Source organism: Sinohyriopsis cumingii, chromosome 11 (assembly GCF_028554795.1).
Source record: "Sinohyriopsis cumingii isolate HCF-2022 chromosome 11, ASM2855479v2, whole genome shotgun sequence".
Lineage (NCBI taxonomy): Eukaryota > Metazoa > Mollusca > Bivalvia > Unionida > Unionidae > Sinohyriopsis > Sinohyriopsis cumingii.
This window is the reverse complement of record NC_142971.1, coordinates 57638914-57656336: the sequence shown is the minus strand read 5'-3', so window position 1 is coordinate 57656336 and position 17423 is coordinate 57638914. Positions and strand designations below refer to the sequence as shown.

At 33.1% G+C, this 17423-nt stretch overlaps 2 protein-coding genes across 2 annotated transcripts in view; one reads left to right on the top strand and one right to left on the bottom strand.

The window, feature by feature from the left end:
- LOC149788513 (orphan steroid hormone receptor 2-like) overlaps positions 1-6721 on the bottom strand; it is a 116540-nt gene extending 109819 nt beyond the window's left edge. The window contains exon 1 of the mRNA XM_089974510.1: positions 6634-6721. The gene's annotated coding sequence lies outside the window, so the exon portion shown is untranslated. The remainder of the gene's footprint in view (positions 1-6633) is intronic.
- A 74-nt stretch (positions 6722-6795) lies between these two features.
- Positions 6796-17423, top strand: part of LOC149788512 (EGF domain-specific O-linked N-acetylglucosamine transferase-like) — a 160320-nt gene continuing 149692 nt past the window's right edge. Inside the window, exon 1 of the mRNA XM_089973524.1 lies at positions 6796-6823. The gene's annotated coding sequence lies outside the window, so the exon portion shown is untranslated. The remainder of the gene's footprint in view (positions 6824-17423) is intronic.

Here is a 17423-nt window from a genome sequence, read left to right as displayed (position 1 = left end):
ACAAAAGACAGCTATATCCAACATTACAAAAGACAGCTATCTGCAACAGCACCTCAAAGGCAAAACAGCAGGATTTGAGATCAACTTCACAAATTGCAGATTCATGGAACAATAACAGTATGAAACATCCTTTCACTTGTTTGGTTTCGTGCTTTATGCCACAGCAACGTATGATGACTAATTAGTTGCCATAGATGGTTACTCTTTAGCAAGGCAGTGAACGACCAATCAGTATTGCTGTGGACAGTATAATATCATATATAAAACACATAGTCACTCAAACATTATTCCTGATCTGGCACATGCAACAGCATTGGAATTGTGAAAGGTTAATGGGGAAAACTGGCCCCACAATAGATTTTTCATTGACTTGAGCTATCTGAGAACAGCATCCAAATTAATACCTTGTTTTTAATGGAATTATTTTCTGGGAAATGCCATTATTAAGGTGATATTCCATACGCTGCTAGATAAATACTTTTACCCCAATACATCATGCTAAGAGTAACAAAATTATCAATTTTTTTTGTTTACTCATACGTAATCCAAGTCTTTATATTTTTTATATTGATTTAAATTATAATGTAGGAAAGCCCCTTGCCCAAAGCAACAGATGACAATCCACCAATGTCCTTTATTGCCTCAGGCTGCTTGTGCCAAAATTTCTTCAGTGCTCATGAGTATGATGTCTCTATATTGTGTTTTTTGGTCAGGTTTGGCAAAATTTAAATAACCTGGCCTTGTTCATGAATCTGATGGAAGTTTTCATTGGATATGACCAAAATACCATGACGATTTATTCATAATTGTGTCATGTGTTTTGTGAGAGTCTGAACAGAAGGAGGACAGAGTAAAGAATTTTATATTAATTTTAATATCAGTTGGAATCATTAAAGTTGTGAACAGATATAATCTGAAAGGAATTATTTAAATTAATCATTGGCATTACAAAGTGCTCATTGACATTTTGGACTAAAACAGTTTTTTGGGATTATTCAAATATTGTGAATTCATTCAAAGACATTCTGGATTATATCATGGTGATACATCAGAAATATTGGTATATCTGCATATTGTATTATTCTAGACCTGGAATTCATTTTGCAATACTCTATTTTGGACTTGTGATGGAACTTTTAGGATTGTGATTTAATTCCCAATACAGTAAATTCCTTTTAAATTTTTACTTTTTTTTCTAGGGAAATAAAATTATTTGTTGAATTTTACTGAACTTCTTGATTTACTTTTTCTGTTAGTTACTTAAAAGACACAGAGTCATAATAATCCATAAACAAAAATTCATCACCAACAACACAAAAACAAGCCTCTATGCATCAAAGGTGACATTTTTTACGATCAATAACTGATTGTGATTCTCTCATTCAAACATCATAAGTCATGTGGGGTCTCAATGGAGAGAAACTTTTACTTGTGCTCATAATGATTGGCTAAGAAAATGTATGTATATTTATAAGAAACTTGAAAAAATATGATGTACATTTTACAAGGTCAAATTTCCAAACTAACATGCATCACAATGATAACAAGCTTGCATGATTTAATCATCCTACTTTTTATGTTAATGTCTGTAATGAGTTGGTTGTTGTTGTTCTAGGGTTTAATGCCATTTTTCAGCACAATATAGGCTATACATGGCAGCCAGTATAACTGATGGAGGAAGAACCCTGGAAAACCCAGGGAAGAACCACCAACCCATGAGAAGCTACTGGCAGGCTTTCCCACGTACCCACGCTAGCTAAGCCTTGGACTTGAACCCACGCAGACAGAGGTGAGATGGCAGTGATCCGGAACGGTGAGCACTTTAGACCACTCGGCCTCTCGGGGCCCCATAATGAGTTGGATTCTTATTGAAAGATAATTATAAATATGTTAAACTCAAGGAAAAAAAAAATGTAATAAATAAATAGACAAAACTACATATGTGTTTTGTTCTGAATGGGTGGAAAGGGTTTGATATGGCACAGGAATATTGAGTCCTTCAGGCCAGGATGCACATTTCTATGCTGTATGACGTGACTTTTCCACTGATTCGGAACAAAGCGCTGATGTGATTTTATTTTTGTTACATATCCCCTTTTTATTAAGACATTTTTTTAATTATTTTAGCAAACATTTCTTTTAAAAAATGAATTAGGCATTTAGCATTTTATAAAAGATTACTCATATAATGGGGGCTACTGTAGGCCTAGACATAAACTGTGCCATTGTGTCATCAGTCTGTCTGCAGTGCAGACATGGATATACATTTTAGCTTTGAATTTTAAAAAATGTTGTAAGGGACATAAATGGATTTAATTTACAGGGACATATAAATGACTAAAGCGGTCTCCGTTACGGATCACTACCATCTCACCTCTGTCTGTGCCGGTTCGAGTCTCGGATTCAGCCAATGTGGGTATGTGAGAAAGCTTGCCATTAGCTTCTCGTGGGTTGGCGTTTCTTTCCGGTGGTTTTCCCGGGTTCTTCCTCCACCATTAATACTGTCCGCCATGTATAGCCTAATGTGTGCTGAAAAATGGTATTAAACCCCACAACAACAAGAACAAATAAATTAATTTAATTTACAGGGACATATAAATGGATTAAATTTACTGGGACATATAAATGCATTTAATTTACAGTAACAGGCAGGTGGATTTTTCCTTACTTCTCAAGCGAACATACGTTTTGAACCAGCAAGTGACCTTTTATCTTACACTCTAAACCCAGGCAAATTTCACAGCCTACCAGTAATTAAAAACATACAGTTTTATTAAGAAAGCTTATTAATTTACAGTACATTCAAGCTCTATTGTCATGTTTTCACTTAATATAAGAAATTATTGACGCACTGAACTTAAGGTGATAATTTAAGGTTATAATGTTAAGAAATCAACGATTCTCTCTCTTTCTAAAATGTGGACTGGATTTTTTTATTTTCATTTGGATATATTTTAACAAAAAAATGCTAAAGAATATTGTAATGTTTTCTTTTCTTTCTCTCCTACTTGAACAGTTACAAGAATTTAAAATATGGAGTTCCCACTGTGTGCCCTGTGTCGAAAAAATCTAACCAGCATCGTAACACTATGTACTTCTTAATTAGCATCTGAAAACAGCTGCTGCTCAATGATATGTATACCTTTATGTTGCTGTTGTTGTTAGTGTTTAACTCCATTTTTCAGCGCAAGATAGGCCATACATGGCGGTCAGTATAAATGGTGGAGGAAGAACCCAGGAAAACATCAGAAATAACCACTGACACACAAGAAGTGTCTGGCAAGCTTTCTCACATACCCATATTGGCTGAGCCATAGACTCTAACCCACACAGACAGAGGTGAGATGGCAGTCATCTGTAATGGTGAGCACTTTAAACCACTCAAGCCCCCGTATACCTTTATGCTGAAAACATTTCTCACTTTTATCCTCATATTTACTGAGCAAATCTGATTCCTATGTAATTTGCATAGACAAATTTTAAGTTCCTCCATTTACACCTGCTAAAAATAAAATAAATAAAAAATATAACTCAACATAACCATAATTTTTGAAACTCTAAAGCTGAAATAGATTTTAGTTAAGTTTATTATTTTACATGACGGAATGCCTCTTGGGAACTAAAAACGGAGTGCATTTCTAACCATGTCTGAAACCTTCGCACGATTCCCTGAGTCCTTCTTTGTCTGGACTTTTTAAAGTTTCAACACCAGACTTCAGTGGCAAAGTACTCTCTCTCTCTCATGTTTGATGTCGCTTTGCACACCACCTTCTTCTGAAACATGATTCTCAAACCTTCTGTCCAAAATACTGTTGTCCACCTAAGGACAGTGAAATGCCCATAAATTGCTTATCACTACTTACAGTATTCACCCATTATCTCCAGCGGCAAAAGAGGTAATTTCACCCAATATGACCAAATTTCTTAAAATTACAAACGTGACATTTTTTTAATAATTAAAAATAAATAAATCAATCCAGGTATTCTATAAGTGGACTAATACTGAAGTGGTAAAAAGACACAGGTTGGATGTATGATAGGAAATCACAGACTGAATATCTGTATTGAATATCATATCAGATACATATGACGAAATGGGTATGTAACACAGGATAATCATCTATGATAAACTCATGCATACACATGAACAGACAAAAAATACAAGTGATATTTTTGCATTATTTCTTGCTGTTGGAATATGAGCAAATCTGTGTAATAGCAATAGTTTTCAGAGCTTGGGTCTATCTAATATTATCAACATTATTATCAATATATTATGTCCTACATTAAACAATAAACTGTATATCAAAAGATTTATATAAACCAGCATTGTTTTGATAATATAAATACATGATAAAACTATAGCTAGCACACATTGTTTGTATAATACAAATGATCGTCAGTCTTGGTAAGAAATATTGACACCATTTATCCACAGCTCTCTGTTAGTACCTGCAACACATCCTGGACCTTTAAATGTTGATTTGGACCCACAATGTTCTAAAACTGTTCATCCTGAAGGAAACAGTCATGTGAACTGATGGGGAGTGCTGTTACCTCCTGTTGGCCTAAGGGTCAACTGGAGCAATAAGCCTTGGTCACATGTTAGACAACCTATGAGGATCCTGTGATGGCATTAATAACTGCACATTTTGGGTTCCAAGTTTAAACAATGAATGCTAATACACACATACCATTTGTCCTCTCCATGTTCTGGTTCTTCTTAAATTTCACAGTAAATCTCTTCCTTTAATCACCTCCAAATGCCCAAGACATCATTAAATATACTACCCATCCATCTGGTACCAACTGCATAATGCATGTATACATACTGACAATGCAGCTTCACATTAATGAGTGTCCATATGGAAAGAAAGGAAATTATGTCGATGTATTGTTGTATATGCATACTGTGTGTGTGTGTCCATGTGTGTGTGTTCCTTTGTATGAGGGCATCAAGGTAGATTAGTTTTTAGCTGTGTTACCATCTGTAAATACAATCACCATTATTATTTTAACAAATACTTGTGCCTTTTTAAGATGGGTGGGACAGCAGCAAGATACAGAACCTTCAGTGTAATTTTCTCATTAGCTTCAAGTGTTCAATATGGTAACCCACCCTCATCAAGGTATAAACTGACAGGAGTGATCACAGTTTGCACATAGATACAATATAAAGGAACATGAAAAAGAATGTAATTAAACCTATGACCTTATCACACCTTAGTTTTTGAAAACCGAAATTCTTCATTGTTTAAGTTTCATAGTACTACTTAAAAATAAATTCAATAAAACATGTACAGGAAACAGTTAATTACATGCATGTCAAGTAGCAACTATTATTGTCTACATCAGGGGGTAGGCAAAATAAAGCCTGCAGGACAGAACCAGTGACCTGGTTTTATCAGGCAGGTTACACTGTGACTTTAAAAATCTATGGTCTTACAGTATTGTTGGGCATTGAAAACTACAGAGCTGCTACGAAGTTTAGACCAAGAAGTTTTGCTCTTTTGTATTTTTTTTTTAAATTGAAAGAAAATAAAAGACAGAGAACTTGTTGGGTCTGATATGAAGTTATGAAACTATATATATGAAGCAGAGCGGATTTTGTGTAAAGAAAAAGTTCTTAATTATCTTTCTTTTATTTACAATCTCGTTGGTGTCAGTAATTCCTTTCTCAGACTACGTTAGTGTATACTAAAAGTCAGCCTAAGAAATTGTCGCATTTTCTCCCTCAATGTTCTCGTATATTCCTGTTAAATACAATAAATATGTTTGTTTAATAAATTTATTTGAATAATTCGAATCTCATCTGAAGCAGTGAAACACATTTACAAGGAAAAGCACCTACAACTTGTCTTTTTTTAAAATCCATATTGATTATGTACAGCGCAATCCGCAGCCTGCACTCTTCTGCCAGTTTTGTGCATGCTACGTGATACCATATGACGTAACTAGAAGCTTTGCAGAAAGAAAGGTCAGATTGGGCAAGAATATGATTTTTTTTTTAAGAGGATTGCCTGGGCTTATTTGCATAAATTATGCATACGACCTACTTCTCACGTTCGCTGCATATGCGAAAGGACAAAGGTCGAAACTGATCAATATTACACCGTTTCATCCCAAATTTATTACGAAATAAAATTAACCACATTAGTTCTATTAACATGAATGTTCAAACCATTATATTTTTTTGTATGCGATTAATCAAACAAATGAACGGTATGACTAAAACAACACAACACTGACTAAAAGGCTGTATACTTGACTGTGTCACAGAGACAAACACTCAAAGGTCATGCACCCTTACTTCGCCATGTGCCAGAAAGCGATGATTGTTTACTTACCAAAACTAACCTTCCATGGTAAATGTCAAATAATATCCAGCTGAATTTAGCCCACAAGTCAACATAATTAACAACTGTCACAAGCTCGTAACTTTCATCGAGTTTACTAGATCCTGTCTACTGCCATTTTCAACCAAATGAAAAGCTTGAAGCAGGCAGATTCACTTATGGCGGACCGATAATCCTTCCAGAATTTGTAGTCATGTATTTTAAACAATAAGAAAATAACCCACTCATCCTATTTTGTTTTGGAAAATTGCTTTTAAAAACGGTTCAATATACCTACCAAGTAAAATTCAGATTTTTAAACAGTTCTTCCGTGTTAAACAGTGTGCTATTTTCGCCAGACTCTGAATAAAGGTCAGAGGTTGTGACCTTCTCCCGAAGCTTAACAGAAAACCGACAATTTGATTGGTTGATTGGGTTAATCACGTGACAGAGTGGTGCCTGTTTACAGCGGAGAACAATTTGCAAGGGTACTGATGGAGTTAACTTCTTTCATTTATTTATTTGTTTAAATTTGTTTTTCATTAAGTTTGAAACATAGAACTTGCAATTTTTTGCATCAATTTAAGCGCGTCGTTTGAGGAGGGTTTAGGATTTTCTCATGCTTGTCCACAGGAAAACATGTACGCAAGATGCAGTAAAGTACAAGATGACAGCTTCAAATACAGTACATTATTTTAAATTGATACAATGCTGAGTAAAGGGGACGAACATGTAAATAATAATAATAATAATAACAATAATAGTAAATCAATAACAGAGCTTTGAGTTTACCTCAAGTGTAAGCTTTGCATTTTGCAGGTGTAACGGGAGTGGATGGAACTATTAGATGCGCAATTTTGTTAGTATATTGGAGTAGGGGTGGATTATTTAAAACGAAATGAAATATCGGAATGCGAAAATGAATCATTTAAATATTCTTTTGATGCATAGCCTTGAAGTTAATGTCATAAATATTGTGCCTGCGATAGTTATAATCTGGATATTAATTTACATGTTTGTATCATATCGTATCAAAGCGGAAGAAGGGTTATATTTGCCGCAAAGGACGTTCATTATTTGAAAACGGCACATTGCGTAAAAGTAAGTGATGAATGGAATCAACGTAAATTTAATTTTCCAACTATGTAACGATATTTTACTCAAAACTTCATGCAGACTTTAGTTTACTTTATTATTAAAAGTACACGCATTCATCACTTTCAGTTTGTGTTGTTAACTATAGTATTCACAGTCTCCCATTTGTTTGTACCCTCTACCAAAATGTAAAACAAATAACTTTTCTAACCTGATTGTTGCCAGGGGGTCTTAAACATATTGGCTTTTTTTTAACCAAATGAGGGCTTCGTTAGTAACGCGGTCGCCATATTTGCAAGGGCAGCTCTATCTTTTAAAACATATGTGATATAGTTTTTTTATTTTTTATAATCACGTTCATTCCGTAAGCTTTGGAGCTAAATCTCTTATGGAAACATGTATAAAAGTTTTGTTAATAAAATATTCGGCCTAAAACTAACTTCAAACATTCGACGCAGACGACACAGCTTTGACTGGTCATGAAACTAGAAAAACATAGTGATCAGTCTATTTGTCTGTTTACATCGAGAACTTCCGTTTGTTTTGAAACGCTAGTAAGTCGGCAGTGTTAATGTATAATTAATCAAGATATTTGGTTCAGGGAAAAACGTGAAACATGCTTAGTTGCAGATCATACACGTATTCGGGTTTATTTTTCATAAAAGTGAACAATATGGAATATGAGCATGCGAAATGGAATCAAAAAATGTTCTGAAATTAATACATAAATAATGTGTTTGCTATATAATGTAGATATTGTGAAAAAATTCACGTTTTGATAATTCCTTCTCATATTATGAAATTACAATTTTTACTGAAATAAAGAAAACATTTTTTAAAGTTTATGATTTTACTGACTGACTAACTTATGAAAATCAGAATCAGTTGTTAATTCTTCATTTTTCAAGTCATTTTCATGTTTGCTTCATAAAATTGCAACTCAACTAAAAATGAGCACTATTTGCTTTTTTCACTTAAACAGTTAGCTATTGTTAGCATTCAGTTTTGGATAAAATATTATTAATAACATGAATATTTAAAAAGAATGTATACTTTACAATTCCATTTCACATGTTGATTTCAAATTTTGCACGAAACATTACATGAAAGTTTTTTATTTTAATGTCTGGTATTTTTAATTTTTAAATGATTTAGATAATACATTCTTTTTTTTAAAAGTTTTTCTTTTTTAGAATGTAATTAAGAGAGGAATTATGATAACAATGTCACGAAAAGGTTTTAAAAATCTGTATATAGTGTGATGAAAGGTGACAATATTTTAGATGTTTCTTTTCAAGGTAATATAATAAATAATTTAAGCAAATAATGCTCAATATGGTTGAATGAAAGGGTTATTTTAAAAATGTATATTAAGAAAGGCAAAATTCAGTTATGCATAAAACTGTTCCACTTGCTCCATTTTGTAAAATAACTCCACCTGTATGAAATTGTTCACCCGTAATTTAGATGTACTCTAGGCGTCATATTTGTAAATATTCCAGGCATAAGATTTAAAAAGGACTAACTTATCTGAGATGTAAACCAAGCAGAACTGAGACATAAGTCAGGTGGAATTTGAGGCAAAATGTGTAACTTAGTGACACCCAGAAATACACTTTATTTTTACACCTAGAACAATGCTTTAGCTTGACACATGGAAAATAATGCTTTAGGCTGACGCCTGGAAAATAATGCTTTAGGCTGACGCCTGGAGAAATGCATTAGCTTGATCTGAGATGAAAACCAGGTGGAATTGAGATGCAAGTCAGGTGAAATTTGAGGCAAAATATGTAAATTAGCAACGCCTAGAAACACTTTAGCTGTCATGTAGTGATGCCCAAAATGACATTTTAGCTTGACGCCTGGAAAAATGATTTGGGTTTCTGCCTTCTTCCTAAAACATGCATCTAGAGTATTATTTGAAGAATCTTATGGTCACAGGCGTTCCTGACTTATTTTTAATTCTATTTTTATGAACCTCATTAAACAAGAAAAATATTTTTAAAAAAGTAACTAATAATTTTGCAAACAACTGCTTTTTATTCTTGGAATTTATAATTTTACTTGTAAATACATGCAAACTTAAACAATCCTTTCCCCATCATTATCAGTTTATTAGCTTAATCATTTTTAAGCTTCTTCGGTACCATTTTAATCTGCTTCCTGGCATAGCTGATGTTTTCCGTTATAGCATCATTGAGAGATGGCTCCAGAGGTGTCATGTGGCCATTCTTTTTTTTACACCAAATCACAAAATACTTTAATAAAAAAAGACACCATAAGAAGAAAATCATCTTCATTAAAAGGATCAACATAAATTGTAGAAATGATAACATTATTTTTCCCAATATATTTCAGTGAATCAATCTTGTTGATGTTATATTGGTTAGTTCATCATACTTTTTAAGTTAATCAAACTTAAAACCCTTGATAAAAGTAAAAATGTATGCATTCATTTTAATGTGCATATCCAATTTCGATTTTCAGAATACTGTAAATCTGGAAAATATGTTGTGCACTGTTTTTCTAATAAATCATTTGTGATTATAATTTACTTACTGCCTCGACTCCACTACATGAAACCTCTACAATCTTCAACTGAATCACCAAGCCTATTTTATCTCTACTATTTTCACTCTTGCATGTGCTTGGTCCTGATTTTAGTTCTGGCTTAATGCCAAGCTACCAAGAGAGCAAAGTGTGCTTCTATGAAAAATCTTGTCCTGACAGTACATTATTACATGATATCTTAAGCAAAAAGTAAGAACTTTTAATGAACTATCCACAGAAATCAAACCACATGCTGTTATCTTAATTACCTTTAATTGCACAGACTTTGGGTCAAGGCATGGTCGAAGGTCACCTTCCTTCGCTGATGTCATGCCCTGTCCTCTTGAATTGGCCAGAGTCTCGAGACTAAAAACTTAGGCAATAACTTATAGCAAAGAGTGTAGCCTGTCTTCTGGGATTTCTTTGCAGCTGAAATGGCCTTTCTTTGCAGCCCATCTTTGTGAACAGTCATATCATAGGCCTCAAGTAACTTAACCTGCTGAACATAAATAACAAAGGAGTAAAATTAGCTGGAAAGTTCGAGGTCAGATATTTTTGCATGTGTAGCACTGCAGTCGCGCTCTCTCTCACAGATCAAAAACTGTTATATATTAAAACATGACCAAAATTAAATTAAATCAGTTCTGTTATTGTTTAATTTTTCAGCTCAAGGTAGGTTATATGCCCCTCCCACCAGAAAAATCTAGCTAAACCAAGTCCATTTCTGTCTATCAATTGGGGGAGGAGGGGAAGATTAAAGCTAAAATTTCCAATTTGTTTTCAGTTTTAAAAACAGCTTGCCCTGGACAAGCTGATTTTTATAAAAAAATTAAATCTCTGATATAAATCCAACAAAATGTACTGACCTATTCAAAAGTTCTTTTCTCTATCCTGTTAAAAAGGATTTGGCTCAGACAGAAGATGGGCAACATCAAAGAAATATTAATCTTCTTCAACTATCACATTAGGATGTATAAGGAAAGCAAGCAAAATTAACCATCTTTGACTGAATCTTCTTGGCCACTGCTTGTAAATGCTTTTCTAGAAGACCTGCTCGCAATTGGTACTTTATAAGTGGCCTTAAGTGGGATACGAATAACAATTTCCTTTATAGAATGTGAAATTACATTTCTTTCTTTCTAGAAGGATGAATCCTGGGTTATGCCTCCGAAGTCCTTTGAACTTTCTGTTATGTTTGGTAACGGAGTAGTACATATGGGACTTTCAAGCACTGTGTCCAGTTGAATATAGGTCGACTGAACATTCTGTGTGAAAATATTGGAATTTAAAAAGTGTTCAATGTATTTTCTTTATTTTTTATAAATAATAACTGTCCATCCTACAGGTAGATAGGGCAAAAAGTGTTTCAGGTTGCCTGACCATCCCTGTTTCTTATTGCTGACCTTAAGACTTTTTTTCCCACATGGTAAAAAAACCAACACAAATTATCACATTAGTATATATGTTTTGGAAAGAAAAAAAAACTCCTTACCCTAATTTAAAAACAAGTGCAATAGGAAACATATTTTCTTGGGCCTAATATAGTTATGTAAATAGACTAAAATGCACTCAACTAGAAGTCACAGTTAGCACTATTATTGGACAAACACTAAGGTAATCCTATATACACATCTTGATACGATAAAAATAACGTTTAAAGTATGACAATGTTCTGTCTGAGAGTGTAATCTTGGGGTTTTGCAGCAAATATGATAGATGGATGGACATAGGGATTCTAATCCATGATCTGGGCTCGAAATGATTCATCAGTTGATGAACTGTGTGATACATGGTTTGCTAGTATACAGTAACTGAGACAAAAACTGTACATCCAATATATTGATAACAATTCCAATATGATACTGAAGACTCGTTCCTTCCTTTTGTAGCAATCAACATACACTTCCATAATAAAATACATTAAATATTGTATGATAATTATTATATTGTTATATTTGTTGTATTATACGCCAGCTATTTCATCACAGCACTAATTCTTATACTTCACACAAAATTTTAGCTGAGGATAAATAACCTTGAAAACAAATTGACAAAAGTACTCTACTAAATACTAAATGTTAAAAAGTACTCTTGAATTGCAATTTATTTTACTGTTATGCTAAGAATATGTCAAATTAAGTGTTTGCTAAAAATCGATGAGAGTCACTAAAATAATAGCACGTGTAACTGTATTCCCTCTATGAAGCGTTGTAACAGAAGCATAAGAGTACCTTTAAAATTTTGCAAAGATTAAAATAAGCAATAAAGTTTTCTTTCTGCATTGGACTGCGGAAAGATTACAGTCCTCACCCTCCTTGATTTGTCTGCAGCATTTGACACAATAGACCATGATATATTACTTCACTGCCTCCAGCATGTATTTGGCATTCATGATACAGCCTTACTGTGGTTCAAAAACTACTTGGTCAACAGGACACAAATTGTATCTGCAAATGGAATACACTCCAGCCCAATTGATCTATGTTGTGGTGTTCCACAGGGGTGTGTTCTTGGACCCATTCTCTTCATTCTGTACACTCATTCGCTCTCAAGTGTCATAGATCATCATCCAGTGTCTCACCAGTTGTATGCTGATGACACCCAAATATACAAATCTAGCCACCCAACTGAAGTTGATGCTACCATCCAAGGTGTAGAGAGGTGCATTTCTGATGTGAAATCATGGATGACATGTGACAAGCTGCAGATGAATGATGATAAAACTGAGGCCATTCTGATCACAACACAAAGACTTTCTCATTCACATCCTTTACCTCAAACAATAAATATCAGCAGCACCAACATTAAATTCACACAGTTAGTAAGAAATCTAGGTGTTACTCTGGACAGTACTCTCACATTGAACCAACATGTCATGAACATATGCAAGGCTGCATATCTTGAGGTGAGACGCATCAGCTCAATTCGCAAATATCTTTCAGTTGATGCTACTAAAACACTTGTGTGTTCATTAGTACTTTCAAGACTGGACTATTGTAACTCAGTTCTGTCTGGTTCATCTCAATATCTGCTCCAGAAACTTCAAAAAGTTCAAAACACAGCTGCTCTGTACCCTACACTGGCTATCCATTTGATCCAGAATCAAACACAAAATTTGTTCTCTGTGCTATGTTTCACTGTCGGACTCTAGTCCACCATACCTATCTGACGTCACCCATGTGTACACACTAGCAAGATACTTATGCTCCTCTTCTGACAATCGTATACTCATTATTCCCACTATGAAAACAAAGTCATATGGACAACGTTCTTTTGCATACAAGGGCCCAGCAACGTGGAATGAATTGCCCACTGAACTTAGTCACAAAGACACAGTGATCCAATTCAAGAGTGCTCTCAAAACTCACTTATTTCGACTGCAAGAACAAAGTTAAAGACCTAATAATGTTTCCTACCTTAAATATTCTCAGGATGTTTTTTTTATGTTTTCTAATTTCATGGTGTTTGTTTTTGTAATCATATCATTATATATGTTTTTTATCTTATAGGTGTTGTCTAATGTTGTAAAGCGCTTAGAGCTTCTAAAGATTAGGCGGTATACAAAGTCCTCATTATTATTATTATTATTAGGTTTCTATGTTTATCTCATGGCATCTAGGCTTTTTAAAAATATACAGTGTATGTTGTTAATCTCATGTCACCGCACACTTTAATGCACTTAAATGATGGTTTAAATTCTTTACAAGATTTTGTAATTCAGCCTATTGATGCTGTATAGTTAATTGAAAGATGTAACATCTGTTAAAGAAAATATTGAAATTTCAGTCTTAATACAGTATATCTAGGTCTAAATTAAAATTTAAAAAGTTTGACATTCATTAATAAATAAATAAAAAATGTATTTAGCATTGTCTTCTGTTCATGTGTTTGTTTATAATAAGAATTTTACATGTTTATTCCACTGTAACCCAGATTATACATGTATAACTTAAATTTTTATTTGCATAATACTGACAATAATATAAAAAAAGAAGTACATTTATTCTTGAAAACAAGGAATTATGTTAAAATTTAAGTATATTAAATATCATTTATTTATTAACCCATGCTACTAAAAATATTCTTTTGATAATGGTTTTATCACTTTTTCATTATTTTAAGTTATTCTATATATTAAAACAATATTGAATTTTTGTTATATACTCTTATACAAGGGGACATAATTCAAATTTCACTCTTTACATTTACGTAATTTACAGAATGTAACATATTTTGCAACTACTAATTTGATATTGACAGATAAATTAAAAATTAAAAACCTAGAATATAAAACATAATGAACAATCTTCCTTACTGTATCAGTACAAAAGAAATTATAAATAATACATTATACATAATAAAAAGTAATAAAACGGTTAACTCTATTCATAATGTCTAATTTTCACTAGAGATAATTGTATCTTTATGGTCCAGTTTTATGTATCTAAATCTCATTTATCTATACTATATATGCATTTTTGCAAGGTACTTAAGCATTTAAGATTATAACAAGAACTTATGAGAACGATTTTAAGCTATAACATCATCTTGTCACATTGTTTGCATCATTGATCGCATAGAAAAAGAATGTACTTAATGACGTAAACAATAATATTGAATTTGGATATATATATATATATATATATATATATATATATATATATATATATATATATATATATATATATATATATATATGTATAACACAATTCAAATGTTGAGTGAAATGCAACTTATTCCCAAATCACAAACTCTGATTATGGTTCCACGGTACAATTCCTTTCTCCCCTTGCCTGGTTTACCCAAGTTCATCTCTACTTTTCCTCTGTTTTAAAATCTTCTGAACTCGAGATCTTTGTTTGCCTTTCAAACCACACTTAAACTTGCATCTTCTTCAAAGAAAATGCATGCAAACATGGCAATATTTATACAAAAAAGAATTACAATATGCTGTGCTGAACTAAAAATGGCACCAATGAGTTCACATTCACAGGATGCTGGATATAGAATTTTTGTGGCATGGATGGGGGTACATCTTGGGTGATAAAATCATGAAATGTGTAATTAATTATAAATGTTATCATGTTTCAAAACACCTATCATTGTCTTTCCGGAGTAAAGAAACAATTTCAAAAATACAGTGCATACAATGAGCTGCATGGAACACATCTTTGGAAAAAATACAAATACCGCACATGACATTGTCTGTCGATTTTAAAAAAGCATGGATGCTTGTCCCCTCTTGAACCCCCAGAAGCATCAACTGGTTCAACTAAACACCGCATAGATGCAGATAGACACGGCAAAGACTGCACATAGACATTTTAAACTGACAATAGTGGAACATATTTACAATTGATACAAACTTTATAAAATAAATATATAAAGGATTAGAAATGTTTGCTTTGTCAATATGTTGATCATTTCTTTCTTGAAATATCTATTTGCCCTCAACATTGTAATGAATTATGAACAGTTTACAAATGTTGATTATGTTTAAGGTTATTAATTTGTCATTATGATTTTGCCCCCATTGGTTCTGTCGCATTCTCAATTGCGTTTTTATGTTTAAATACAGAGAAATTTCCACAAGTTCAAACTTCTTGGTAATGGCCAAATACATGAGAGAGATAATTATACAATTAACTGTATACGTGTATTCACACTTTAGGATAGTTATATTTTTTTATAAAATGTTTAAAGGCATGTGGCTGTCAAATTATGTTGGTTAAACAATCGATTGGATACTCATTGGCTATTATGTCAGCAAAGGAGATGATCAGTTGTAATTCCTTCACAACAAATATTGTAATTATTTGATAGTCGTGATCAGACATACATTAACTTGTGCTCTTATTATATTAAAAGACCCTTCATTTACATACTTTGAAAGGAATATTTTTCAGCTGGTAAATTATTTAGAGCTCGTATTCTTAATCAGTATTAGGGCTATATATTTTTCATATAGTTCTTACATGAATAAAGATCACTACACAAAACAGACCTATTCAAAGGACTTCATGCTTTGTTTTCCGAGCTTTGAAGAAGCTGGCATCTTCTGTGCTCAACCTGGTGGACATTTTTGCACTTGGACAATTCAGTCAGCATGTAATGTACTCAGTAAAATAAAATAAGAAGAGTTTATTCAAAAGATAACAGAAAGCATGACCATGTAGTGCAGCTGTTGTCTTGTTCTCACTTGCCTTATGCAACAGAACAACGAAAAGATAAAACGCCATTGAATCTCATGTGGAAAATATGGGTAGACATTGCATCACTACAAGGATAACAAACCATTTTGTTCCATTAATTAGAGTGAACGAGAACACAAGAATACCGGTAGATTCAGATCTTTTATAATCTAAAACAAACAACCATGGACAGGAAGGTAAATGTTGGTACACTAATGAATCACGAACAATGTTTACATCAAACAATAAGTACTCCATTTGTTTCAACACAAATAAAGACTTGTGTTGACTGTAAGGATTGGAGTCTGACATTTTAAGCAATGAATGATGCATCTAAAGTTAAGTCAAACATGTAAATCATTTCAGAATTGGTAAATGGTGAAGAACTAACCATTCATGTTTGGGAAAAAGGCATTGGCTGAGTGTGGTAAGCCATTGCTATTTCCAGATATATTCTAAATATTATCATTGACAAGTTTCCTCTTCAACATAAATTACCAGCGAAAACGTTTTCATCGTGTTGAATAACAAGAAAAACATAGACAACTTTCAAGTAACAAAAATGAATATTTCACTGATTGTGTTGTGTGGGAGAAGAAGGAAACATTCAAGATGCTTATTCTGTTAGAAACTATTGGAATTTTTTATGTAAAATAGCACATTTATTAAAGATGAACAGCATCCTTTATAGTGGGAAAAGAGAGAATGGGAGACTGAAATCGATCTTCATGGAAGCACAACCATTCACACACAAGATGTTAACAGTGCATAGGTATTACACTTGTCTTAAGTGGGACACCAGCTATGGAAAAAGAGGAAGCTGGTTTGAGAAACTGTTGGGGAATTTGACAGCGATGAAAGACATTGCCATAGCAGAATACATGGGGATGTATCATGACATAGAACTAGGTGACGACAACTCCAAAGTTAACACCTAACTGTAAAAATGAACCGATCCATGTGATTTTGATCAAGTTCATAAGAAAATGTAAAGTTTCAGAAGTCGAGTGATGTTTGCAACCAAATGACTACGTAGGAAAAGATGCATATTGTCAATGATATTTGATACGCTTAATTCAGTACATTGAAATGTTAACGTTTGATTTCAAACAATAAATAATTCAAATACTTATGTTTTCGACAATTTTGGCTTAATAAATTCACAATTATGCAGTTAGCATACATAAAGTTAAAAATTATTGGAATTATAAAGTAGGGCCCATGTTGTGTAGCAAATACTTAAACAGGCCAT